This window comes from Hemibagrus wyckioides, linkage group LG06, assembly GCF_019097595.1.
Source record: "Hemibagrus wyckioides isolate EC202008001 linkage group LG06, SWU_Hwy_1.0, whole genome shotgun sequence".
Taxonomy (NCBI): domain Eukaryota; kingdom Metazoa; phylum Chordata; class Actinopteri; order Siluriformes; family Bagridae; genus Hemibagrus; species Hemibagrus wyckioides.
In genome coordinates this window covers 25,633,800-25,646,200 of record NC_080715.1, presented here as the reverse complement: position 1 = coordinate 25,646,200, position 12,401 = coordinate 25,633,800, and the positions used below count along the sequence as shown (strand labels likewise).

Below are 12,401 nucleotides of genomic sequence, written 5' to 3'. Positions count from 1 at the left end.
TGTTTATGGAGCACATGGCTTTGTAAAGTAGCTGAAATGCAGATGAGTGCAGATGGGTGATGATTTGCAGTAGGTCTGTTGGGTAAGTGATGTTTCCCCACACCAGTGAGAATGAGTGCGCTTTAGAGAGTGTGCGTCGCTTTCTTGAGGACCAATGAAAGGGGGGGAAGTGAGAGAGAGAGAGAGAGAGAGAGAGTGAGAGAGAGAGAGAGAGAGAGAGAGAGAGAACACTCCATCTGTAGGTCCGTCAGAGCGGCAGCAGTGTGCGCGCACGGCACGCGTCGCAGCTCGCTGGGGAAAAAAACCGGCACGAGCTCTTCGCCTCCGGATACCACATTTCTCCCATCACATCTCGTTCTTTTTCACCCGGGACAAACTAGGTCGCTTTTACCAAACTAACCGGCTGGGAGAGAGCACCAAGAGTCCGCCGTTATACAATCACCCACCAGTCTTACTTCTCTCTCTCTCTCTCTCTCTCACACACACACGTTTTTTTCCTGATTCTTCGGCTCTCACGTTGGAATGAACTCCTCGAGAAGCTCGGCTTATGGTTTGGATGGGTGATTTTTCGTCTCTTGTTCTTCAGTTACACGAGTAACAATTTGCCGTGATGCACTACAGCTCTGTCATCGAGTCTTACAGCAACTGAGCCGCGGGTGGTGGACCGCTTTGGGGCAGAAAGCTGACGGTAAGCTGAAATGTGTGTGTGTGTGTGTGTGTGTGAAAGTTTGAAGTGCAGCCTGTGCGGAGGTGATGCAGCGTGGGCGAGCAGATCCGACTCCTGTGCGTAAAAGAGTGCTATAGCCGCACAGCATTAACGGGGATCGTCTCATATCGGATGCTCGATGTCCTGGTTTAAGGGGACCTGGAGCTGTATGGTATCGTGGGTGGAAGGAGGTTGGACATGCAGAAGGAGAGCGTGGGTAAAAGCGCAGTATCGCTGCAGAAGTGATGGCTCATTTACTGCATTCCTACAAATCAGATGGCGATGTGAATCCAGCCATTCACTCCCCGAGCCAACATAGCACTTTGGATAACAAAAGGATGCCGGTTGTTCCCGCTGGCGTGTTTATGTGTTTGGCTGTGTGTGAAGACGAGACGCACAAGGATATCATGTGCTTGGTATGTGAATGTGTTTAGTATCGCCGAGAAAGCGACTCAGGGCTCCGGCGGTGCGAGGTGCGAGGCTGGCAATCAGAAGAGTTGAACCCGCTGGGATGGCACGAGCTACACACACACACACACACACACACACACACACACTGCAGTCTCTGTCTTTACTCACAGTCAGCAACAGAGAGAGAGAGAGAGAGAGCAACAGAGCAACATGAATGTTTTTTTCTTTTCTCTATAATTACTTTCGTTTCATTGCTATGGAAAAATATTGGTGAGTTCATAGATGTTGTAAATGTTTCTAAATGTCAATAAGCACTTACTAAATATAAAATGAACGGCTTTGCTTTGGGGAGAAAAACTGTGGCTTTATTGTCAGAGCTGAGAAGAGAGAGGGATTCAGATTCATGATAGATGATGAAGAACTGAATGTCTGCCGTTACTAATGCGCAGTCTCTCTCTCTCTCTCTCTCTCACACACATACACACACTCACAGAGACACACACACACACACACACAAACACACACTAATAAACTCACCACCCGCCCCCAGCACTATCAGCACTATCCTGCCAATCAGGATGAAGACGAGTCTTGCATCTCGGAATCAACGTAGGCACCCCATTTTTCAGGGCAGGATATATCCCGATAGTTCATAAAACCCAGAGCCAAGAGGATTAGATTGAAACTTTAGGGAATTGGTTTGGACAGCATAATTGACTCCTCTTACCGGAAGTGTCACTCAGACCGGGAAAATGGCTCCCCACCCCCAACGGGTTGTTGAAATTGCTTGCAGTAAAGAAGGCATTCAGTCCCTCAGCGCTGCTTGTGTGACTCACGTAGCTACTGGTTCATTTGGAAACTGGCCATTTAACAGCGTTCAGGATACTCGGTATACTCCGAAATATCCATCACCAAAGGCAGCGAAATGTCCTGTTAATAAAGCAAGGGGTCATGTTTATTATTTATATAGGGAATTATGCTTTACGTGATATAAATTAAGCAATAAATCCTTTTGACCCTGCGCTCTGACCTCAGCATCCTAACAAGCTGGGATATAGGTGATGAACAGATTTTTACTGCGGTGTAATGTGTGTGTCTGACAAATAAAATCTTTAAGTCACATTGAAGTTAGCTTTAATGTGATAACACGTGGATACATTTACCATATATATCTACAAATTTTTTTGTACAGGCTTAACTATTGCTCTTTTTATTTTGTGCTGAACAAGAAGTACTGTTTTTTTTTCATTTCTACTTAAGCAAGTCAATTTACTATTCTAATGACTGCAAGTTAAAATAAGCCTTTGTGCAACAAGATATTTGACATTATCCAAGCTAGGCAGGTAGAACGTTCACAGCATGTGGAACCATTTACTTAGGCTGGAACTATTTTGGGTTCTGATGTCTGTCCATGCGGCACAACCTATTTTTGGTGTAACGGTTCTGCACAGAATACTCCTGCAGATACCAAGAACGTTTATGGAATGACAGAAAAGACCTCAATTTACTATCGGGGTTTGTGATGCTTAATCTTATTTAGTGTGTCATTCAGGGACTTCAGCCTGCAGTTGCTATGAGGCATTTTTCTGCTGCAACTCTGCCTCATCCTATGGAGATGTTTCTTGTTATGGTTTAATGCTGTTTTAAGTCTGCACAGGAAGACGCCTCATTCGGGAGGTTAAAACCGTTCTCATTAAAAACTGCACATGGCAAAGAATGATCATGCAAGCAACAAACTTTTACTCTTAGACGTTTATCTTCTATTATCAAGGACTGTGCCAGATGCTGCAAAATCCTGGGAAATGCCTAATACCCTCTTAAATCTTCTTGAACTCTCAGTATGGCAGAAAAGTGCCAGTCAGCATTCTGTCAGCTTGTATCAGCCGAATAATAAAACCATAGCCTTTCCAGGTCGGTGGTAAGTCAAAGGCCATTGCATCACCATTACATTTAAACCTTTAGCAATAAATCAGAAAAACGTCTAACCCAGATTAGCTGCCACACAAACACTGCAGGAATCTGAGGCTGCATCCAAACCCACTATCGCAAAGAACAGCAATTTGTCTTCTTATGCTCTAACCAGTGACTTCCTCTAACAACAAATACCACCTATTTCTAGTGTCAGTAAGAATATAAAGTACTGACTGTGTCTGCAACCTATGCTCTTCATATGACCGCATTTTTCTTTTTCCTGCTGACCTAAGACTTTTAAATGTGAAGGCAAAATAATGCATTAAATATATATTCCTTTTTTTTTTATTTCCATACATTTGTGTTTGTCTGTATAATCTCAATTTCTTCACACCCACCATTCTGCAGACTCTGTGTATGAAAATGAAATGGAGAAGGGCTTTAAGCCTTCAGATTGTGTTACATTTCACCACAAAGCCGGAGTTTCATTTCAAGCAATTGCTCCGGAGATGAATTGAATGTGAATATCATTTCAGATTCTTTTACTCACCAGCCAATCACAATGTTTTAATTGTACATACAATTGTTCAGATTCATTATTGGCAAAGCCTTACAGTCTGGTTTTGATTGACCATTTTACATACAGCCAGTTAACACATATTTAAGAATTTAATTATGTTAGCATGTGTCCATTAAGCAAATAATGATTTGCCAAATTGTTGCAGTGGCATCCAGATGTCCTGTTGGCATCCTTTGTCAAGGAGAGGTTTTACTCTCACAGTCAGTAAGCACTTTATCCTGGGCAGGGATGCGGTGGATCCGGAGCCTGTCCCGGGAACACCTAGCGTGAGGAAGGAATACTGCCTGGATGAGACATCAGTACCTCACAGGACACATAAACATACAGAAACATACAGACACAAACACACCCACCTAGGGGAAATTCAGTGTAGAGAATCCATTTACTAGCATGTTTTTGGGAGGTGGAGCATGACAATAGAGGAAACTCATGCCAGTAAGGAGAGAACATGTGAAACTCTACATTGACAGTAACCCAAGCTCAAGATTGAACCAAGAACCCTGAAACCATGATGCAGCAACAGTTTCTGCTCCACCACTATGCCAGTGGGTTATATTGTGGAAACAATGACACAGTTATGAATTACTATCCATATATAATACTGACCCAATTAACTGTCCATTTTAAGTTTACTAAAAATAAAGGTTCTTAAATTGGTCTTTGTCAAGGTGTATGGTTCTATTAAGAACCTTTAACCTTCATGTTTTCATTGTGCAAAAGGTTCATTGAAGAAACAAAGACTCTTAGACTATAAAAATGTTCTTAAGAATAATAGGTTTCTTTTACAAATAATTTTCTAAAAGGTTCTTTAAGGGAACCAAAAATGGTTCTTCTGTGGCATCACTGCAGAAATCCCTTTCTGGTTCTTCCTGGCACCTTTATTTTTAAGAGTGTTGGACACTTCAATTTAGATGATATGTAAGTAGATACTGACATAATTTCCCATATTCAGACTTGTGTTAAGTGTGTGCTTAAATTGAGTTTCTTGAGGGACCAATTAAATCTTTTTTTTTTTTTTTTTAAATTACTAATACCTTCAATTTCATCTGGATAACTCCTTTAGGAATGGTTTGTGTGGAATAAAATGTCTAGCAATAAAGAAGATCACATTGTGTGAAATCACACTAGCCTAAAAATGAACAGTTTAGATTAAAACCATAACTTACATTTGAAAATAAAGCAAAAATGTACTGTAAATATACCTTTAAATATAGTGTAATGTATCGGGAATCAATTTTGAGGTCAAGAATATCCCTAACTGTAATAATCATATTAATTTGCCAACTTGGAATCCGTTCACTTTAACTGGCAGCAAGCCTATAAAATGCCATTTTGAAACCACAGTAGAATACAGCAGACCCGATTAATAAAGGAAAAGCAGATCAAACGAAAGGAACAGTTTTTGCATGAGGAACTCCAAGTCTTGCCACCAGCATCTACAGTGAGACTGCAGTATAGTTTTGCAGTGACACTGACAATAATAAAAGCAGCACCGGGAGTGTGGATGATTCATACAATCAGACTATTTTTGTATTTAATATTGCATTTAGCTTTCCTTTCAGATTGCATCCCGTAATATGTCCATTATATCTCAAGAATAAGACAAGAAATGAGACAGTAAATTGTCAGGCAGTGGTAATGGACAGTGGAGCTACAGCTCCTCACAGGAGCAGACATCATGCAACACAAAGCACTTAAGTTCATGGTTGTAAGCGTAAAATAACTGAAACATGCCTCAAGTTTGACAAGTCAGTTCTGGGGTTTAAATACCGATGTGTGATATTTCTCTATCCTCCCTGACAGGTTCGGTGTGTAAATTAATTAGCATTAGTGTGACAGTGAGTGTGGTTGGTCATGTGATCTTTCAGGCAGACTAATATTTAAAATGAAGATATTCATGTATGTATATATTAACGGTATATGGTGGTGTAGGGGATAGAGCTGCTGGCTTACAGTTCCAGGGTCTTCGGTTTGATGCTGAGCTTGGGTTATTGTCTGTGTGGAGTTTATCGCAATATGTGTTTATCTCAAACCTGGCCTGGTTAAATTGCCCATAGGTTTAAGTGTGTGTGTGTGTGTGTGTGTGCATGGTACCCTGTGGTATTAAACTGCCTTCCCATCCAGTGTGTTCTCCTATCTCACAGGTCTAAAGACTCCATTAGATCCACCATGATCCTGATAAAGTGGTTACTGAAAAAATGAATTATGGATATAGAGCATTACTGGTGTGACATAGTCTGTCAGTAATAATTATACTTCATTACAGTTTACCCACTATGGGCAATTAAATATGGAAAAAATAAACAATTATTTCATGAAATACTGAAATCTTGCCAATTCTCATTCACTAGCCAGCTGTCACCTATCACATGGCAACCACTAACCCAGGGAAGGTGAGAGCTAACACATGCTTCCTCTGAGACATGTGAAGCCAGTCTCAAAAACATCTTTTCAAACATGCCTTCTCTTTGAGGAACATGCTATCTGTCCTTGTTTTGCATACACAAGCTGATGCCCATGATTTCATGATTGGCTCTTGTTGCTGTGATTGACAGGGGAGAGACTATGCCAGTATGCCATTCCTGCCACCAGGAGAGCAGCCAGTTTTACTCTCTTGACTCCTGGCCATGTTGGCATGGCATCTCCTGACTATGGGGCAAGCACTTTTCTGTTGCACTACTTTGGATTGTATTCCAGTCATTGTACTTAAGTCCAAGCTTTGATTCCAAATGGAATTGAAATGAGTGCTTTATTAAAAGCAAGTGCACTTGTTTGGTGAAGCAGTTCACTGCCTAGTAACACTAATAGCACAAATCAGTCTGGCATCAACTGCAAGAAAAACGAATGTTTTTACAAATTTCTTTTCCAGTTAGAGCAAATTTTTTCCCAATAAAATGAAAAGTCACAAATATATCTCAGTTCATTTACTTATGCTTTGTTGAGATTTTCTAATTCTACCACTATTGCCAATTTGCTTGGTTTAAATAATACAGGGTCTACCATTTTTATCAGTACCAACAGCTTAGTGGAAATCAACTTATCGTACATTATCAGTCAGTATAAACAAGTGAATTTTAATGCAACAAGTCTGATATAAAATGAGTCAGGACACTGTAGGCTTTCAGTGTGAGACAATGTCACCTGTGTTGGGATAAGCTTAGACAGAATTTTACTGGTTAAAGATAACACCTTCAAAGTTTTCTATGAATATATTGCCCCTAGTCGGCTAGGAAAAAAACAAAAATACTTATTGAACAGGTTTAAAACTCATTTCATTTGCTGCTTTTGTTGCTGATAAGAACCTTGCTTTTATGGATGTGGCATTTTTGTGTTACAGAAGTGCTCACAACACTGTTGTCCATTATAAGTTTGAAAATTGCACCGTATTGCTAGTTGTTTTTGAGTGCCTGCTGTTCTCTAATAAGCAAGGTGTTTGGAATCACAGTGGGTTTGCAAAGATGAGTTGTCTAGATTTGGGATTTCCTAACGGTCATGTTAAATTGTTTTGTTTGAGGTTGTTTGTGCACCCTGTTTATAGCCAGTGTCAAATGCCCTAATTTTTTTTTTTGGTTTTATTTTAAGGCTGCTGCTTGGAATGAATAGTGCTCCGTAATGTGTTATGCTCATGCTGTGATCTGTTGCATTTTCTTCTTTTTTTTTTCCCTTACATAGACCAAACTCGACTCCCTGAAGATGCTGGAGACTTAAATTATGAACGTCCAGTGTCCTGATGATTATAACATTCAATACTCCTAGGAACTTTAAAGCCCAGAATATGTAATTGTTACTATTTGCAAACCCACTTAACCATCTGACATCTGCAACATAACCACATTTCCCCTTGCCTTCATTTGTAGCTGTGCAGATGCTCAGAGCTGAGTGATAGAGAGATAGCTTAGTCTAGAAAATGAACTGTGAAGCTGCTGTCATTTAGAGGCAAAGCGAACAAGACAGTAATATGATTGCAGGCTATTCCTGCAGCATCACAAGTTATTAGTGGCTGCTTTAATCATTTGAACTTTTTATATTTAAGTCTGTTGAGATACGTCTGTTGAAACAAGTAGCAGATTTAAATGGTGACAATTTAAATGTTTCCCTACTGTGCACAGATGCCTCTGTCCGTGTGATAAAAGAATCGAGCTGGCAGATTGAGCAACTAAATAGGCTTAGACTATATTTAGAGAGTAGGGCAAATGTTTTCGATTGAGACAGGCTTTTGCCTTTTTACCTGGCCAGGATTGTGGATTTAGATAGCATAATCTGCCCATTAACTAAATTACTCTCACTGTGTGCATTAAATGACAATTTAAGTGATGTTTGCTGTTTTAGGCTTCAGGGAATAAGTCAGATGTGTACAGAAAAAATGTGATTCTGTAGTATATAAAATAGTGCATATTTATAATAGTAAAATAATAATAATAATAATACAGCACTTTATTAGGAATCCTTTGCTCTCAAAACAACCAATTTTTCATGGCATTGATTACACAAGATGGTGGAAACATTTCTTTGAGATTCTGGTCCATGTTGAGATGATTGCATCACACGGTTCCTGCAGATTTTTCAGCTGCAGTTTCATGCTGTGAATCTCCTGTTCTACCACATCCCCAAGGTGATCTCCTGGATTCAGATCCGGTGACTGGGAATATCACTGAAGATTTTGCTTTGTGCTTTTTGTGACATGGTGCATCATGGTGTATCATGCTGGAAATTAGAAGAGGAGTAAATTGTGGCCATGAAGGGTTGCAGATGTTCAGCAACAATACTCAGATATGTGATGATATTCAAGTAGCATTCAAGTGAAGACTGATTAGTTTAAACAGCTCAAAGTGTGCTGAGAGATCATTCCCCACACCATAACACCACCTCCACCAGTCTGGACTAATCCTAATCCTAACCCTAACCCATGAGCCGGTTTTGGTCTTGGTATCAAATTCCAACTCTATGATCTGTGTGCCTCAGCAGAAATCCAGATCCATCAGACAAAGGTACATTTTTCCAGTCTTCAGCTGTCCAGATTTGGTAATTGACAAAAGTATAACCTGATGTGGTCACATCCACCTCAAGCTTTGACATGTTGTGCATTCTGAGGTGCTTTTCTGCTCACCAGAATAGTGCAGAGTGATTATCAAAGTGGTTATTACTGTTGCCTTTCTGTCAGCTTGTTCAAGTCTGGCCATTTTCTCTTGACGTCTCTCGTCAACAAGGTGTTTCTGTCCACAGAACTGTCACCAACAATAACGCCACGGTCTGAATCACACAGATCATATTTTTTTCCCCATTCTGGTGGTTGATGTGAACATTTCCAGAAGCTGCTCATTGTATCTGTTTGATTTTATGCATTGCTTTGGTGCCATGTGATTGGCTGATTAGATAATTGCATAAATGTGTATATATAAAGGTGTTCCTAATAAAGTGCTTGAATATAGTTAACTTTATTATATATTATTGGCTGAACTGTTTACTCGACATCGTCTTTATGTGTTTTCATGTAATAGAAAAATCATTTAAACTCTACTACTGCTAATGTGTTTCATTTATATAAAGCCACTCTCAAATTCTCACTGCTTTACAGGATCCAGGAATACAACGTATAATGTATAATCAAAGATTTATAGATTTGTTAAATGACAGATACTGCAGCATTACTCAGTATCAAAGTGAATGTGATATCAAAGTGATACTTATGACGATGATGTTAATAAAGGGCAAACAGACCTTAAAAGAAATATCTAAATGATTAAATATCTGCATTATAAATTGGTTAGCATCAAACTGCTCTGCTTAGCATCATTCCCAGTGCTCTGGTATATGTGGCCTATAGTTTCATAACATTTTTCTTTCTTACTTTCCTCTGTCTACACATCGATGGATGAATTCCTTTACAGCGTAAATGGCAATGTGTGTCCGTTTCTAACAGCTATGCATTTGCCATGAATTAAAATGAAAATGGACTTTTGAGGCCAGTTTATTCTACATTTAGCAATCCCTCCTACCCCGTAAATGACTTGTTGCACATCATGTGGTACAATAACCGACTGAGGCCCTTGCACAAGAGCATTAATGTTAGATTTACCTTGCTGGAGCCAAATAGCCGTGTTACCGTGTATCCATCATTCAGCACTGTTACTTCCACTCTGTACCAAATTGCAGACCAGCTTCTAGTGCAGCGTGGCAGAACAGCCTTGCTTTTAGTGCCATTATTTAGTGATTGCTGCGGTGATATGTGCTCCTGCACTGCTCAACCAAATCCAATTTATAGGACAACGATGCTAATATTTCTGAAATGGTCTCTGCCGGGGATACTCTGAAAATAGCCAAAAATGACATATTGAGTCTTCAGGCAGAAGGGTTAAAAAAATCTGTAAAAGCTAGCCAAATGTAGTTTACCAATCCTTTTACTTGTAATGACAGTAATAAACAAGCAGATAAAAGTTCTCCTGCACGCCTCTCAGTCGAAACCTTTAAACAACCTCAGTGAACCCTGTGTAATTAACCGACTACTTTTCACACGTTCCTTCACCATATTATGTTTCCGGCTCTGGCAGACTAGAAGCACACATCTTACAGCAGCAGCTGATGATGAAGCTTTGATGGCAAAGACATTTCGTACAATTTGTTACAAAAAGATTTTTAATCAGTGATGATTTTTCATTCCCTTGTTTTTCTGTTACAATTACAATCACTTAAAGGCCAGAAAAAGGAAAATAGCTATGCAAAAAAACAAACAAACGACAACCAACTAAGTGTGATAATAATAATAATAATAATAATAATAATAATAATAATAATAATAATAATAATAATAAATTTGAAAAAAGTGTCCTGTATTCCAGTTTTTTCTCCCATCCAAAAATATTGGAACAACAGGATCAATTCTAAAGGCGGTTGTGTTTGAGATTAAGAGATCCGGATTTCAGTTTTCTTTTGCTGACAGATGGACGATACAGATAGATAGATGTGTTATACAGCTTGTAATAACAGAAATAGATAGCAAATGTAAATAAGTAAGCCTTAATATTTGGTTGCATAAGTCTTACTTGCAGTAACTGCATCAGCTACTGAATTCTTCTTTGTAATGCTTTTCCAGATTTGTACTGCAGCATCTTACAGTTATTATTTGTTACAAGGAGATTCTTCTTTCAGTCTCCTCTTCAGGAGGTCAAACACATGCTCAATTGGGTTAACCTGTTCGATGTCTGGTTGTTATTACTGAAGTGGTTTCTTTTTTCCTAATTGTTGTATTGGCTATGCCCAATGTGCAATGCCTCTGATTGATTGTTTTACTCCCTAGACAGCTCTCTGGTGTTCATTTTGGTTGATCTTTTTTGACAGTCAGTCATCATAGGTGAAACACAGGGTTCAAACCAAGATAGATACTCAAAGCTGTTAATCATTTAAAAATCAATCTAACGTACATCTGAGAAACAAAATACACCTGCTAGTCACATGTTCCAATATTTTGGACGGGTTCAAATAAAAGGTGCCATGTTGTAAGTTGTTTCATTTATTAAGATATAAATATCAAGAATTAAAAGCTAAAATTCAGGTCTATCATTTAATTTTCATCTTTCAACCTCAAACCCAAATGACTTCAGTGTTTATATTAAAGACAAAAGAATTGACCTGGTTGTTCCAATACCTTTGGAGGGGACTATAAAAAATCCTTGCATCACTAGCTTTCCGTGTGTATTAATTGGCCTGTTTTTGTTTGCACAGTACCAATATCGAAAAAACTAATTCCAAACTTTGTGTGTGTGTGTGTATGTGTGTGTTCCATGTATGATGGTCCTATACTGCTTTTCAAGGATAATGAAACACTCTTCAGGTCAGGGGTTTCAGAGGGACCACTTTACTGTGTACAGTATCAATAATACAGCTATGTGTGTGTGCGTGTGCGTGTGTGTGTGTGTGTGCATATAATGAGGAGAATATGCGGTGGGAGAGCCCTCATTATACTACAGCTTTTGCTCCCGCACCATTAAATTTGTGAGCGAGAACGACAGAGAGACAGAAATTCAGTTGGATAGCTGAATGATTGAAACAATAAAGTGATTTCTCGTCGGCTTGTCAATAATGAAGGTTGTTATGAGTCTCGGGAATCAGCTCTCAGCTATGTAATGAGGGGTGTCTGCAGCGACTGCAATGAGAGCAGGAATGGCCCCTGCCCAGACAACGATTGATCGCCTCCTGAGAGAAGAATAGTTATTGACTGACAATAGGAGGGGAGAAGACACTGATTGGACATCTGTTGCAAGAAATGGGAATTCCATTTTCTCTAGTGTCAGGAGGAAAGGGCCTTAAAGAGAAGGCCAGTATGGGGAAGTGGTGCGTATGTAGTTGCACTGCATTAATGAAGATCAGGTGTCAAGTTTGGGAAGTTTCACACTTTTCCAGCCGTAGTTCTCTAATAATTACTGGACGATCTTCAGCAAGACGTGCTGTGTTTTCATTTTGCTTAAGGACATTACATGTTTCATGTACACAAATACACTCAAACCCATAGTTAGATGAATACACTCAGATACACATTGACTCACACTTCACTGTTCTTGGTTGCTGATGGCGTCTGACAAGTAATCTGTTTGGGAGTGTTTTAGCTTGGGCCAGCCTCACGCTGTCACTTTCGCTTTTACTGAGAGCTGACAGACTGTCAGAAGCCTCAATGATTTCTCCTGAATAGTACTGCTGTGTATGTATGCCTGTGTGTGTGTGTGTGTGAGGGCATGTTTCTATATTTTGGTTAAGAAGAAATTTCCCCACAAGGCTAGGAATATCTGAAAGTTTTGACCT

At 39.5% G+C, this 12,401-nt stretch overlaps 1 protein-coding gene across 2 annotated transcripts in view; it reads left to right on the top strand.

The window, feature by feature from the left end:
- Nucleotides 1-219: 219 nt before the first annotated feature.
- The window catches only part of il1rapl1a (interleukin 1 receptor accessory protein-like 1a), a 113,571-nt gene continuing 101,389 nt past the window's right edge, over nucleotides 220-12,401 (top strand). The window contains exon 1 of one of the 2 annotated variants that reach the window (XM_058391269.1): nucleotides 220-688. The gene's annotated coding sequence lies outside the window, so the exon portion shown is untranslated. The remainder of the gene's footprint in view (nucleotides 689-12,401) is intronic. The other variant, XM_058391270.1, reaches the window with a different exon arrangement.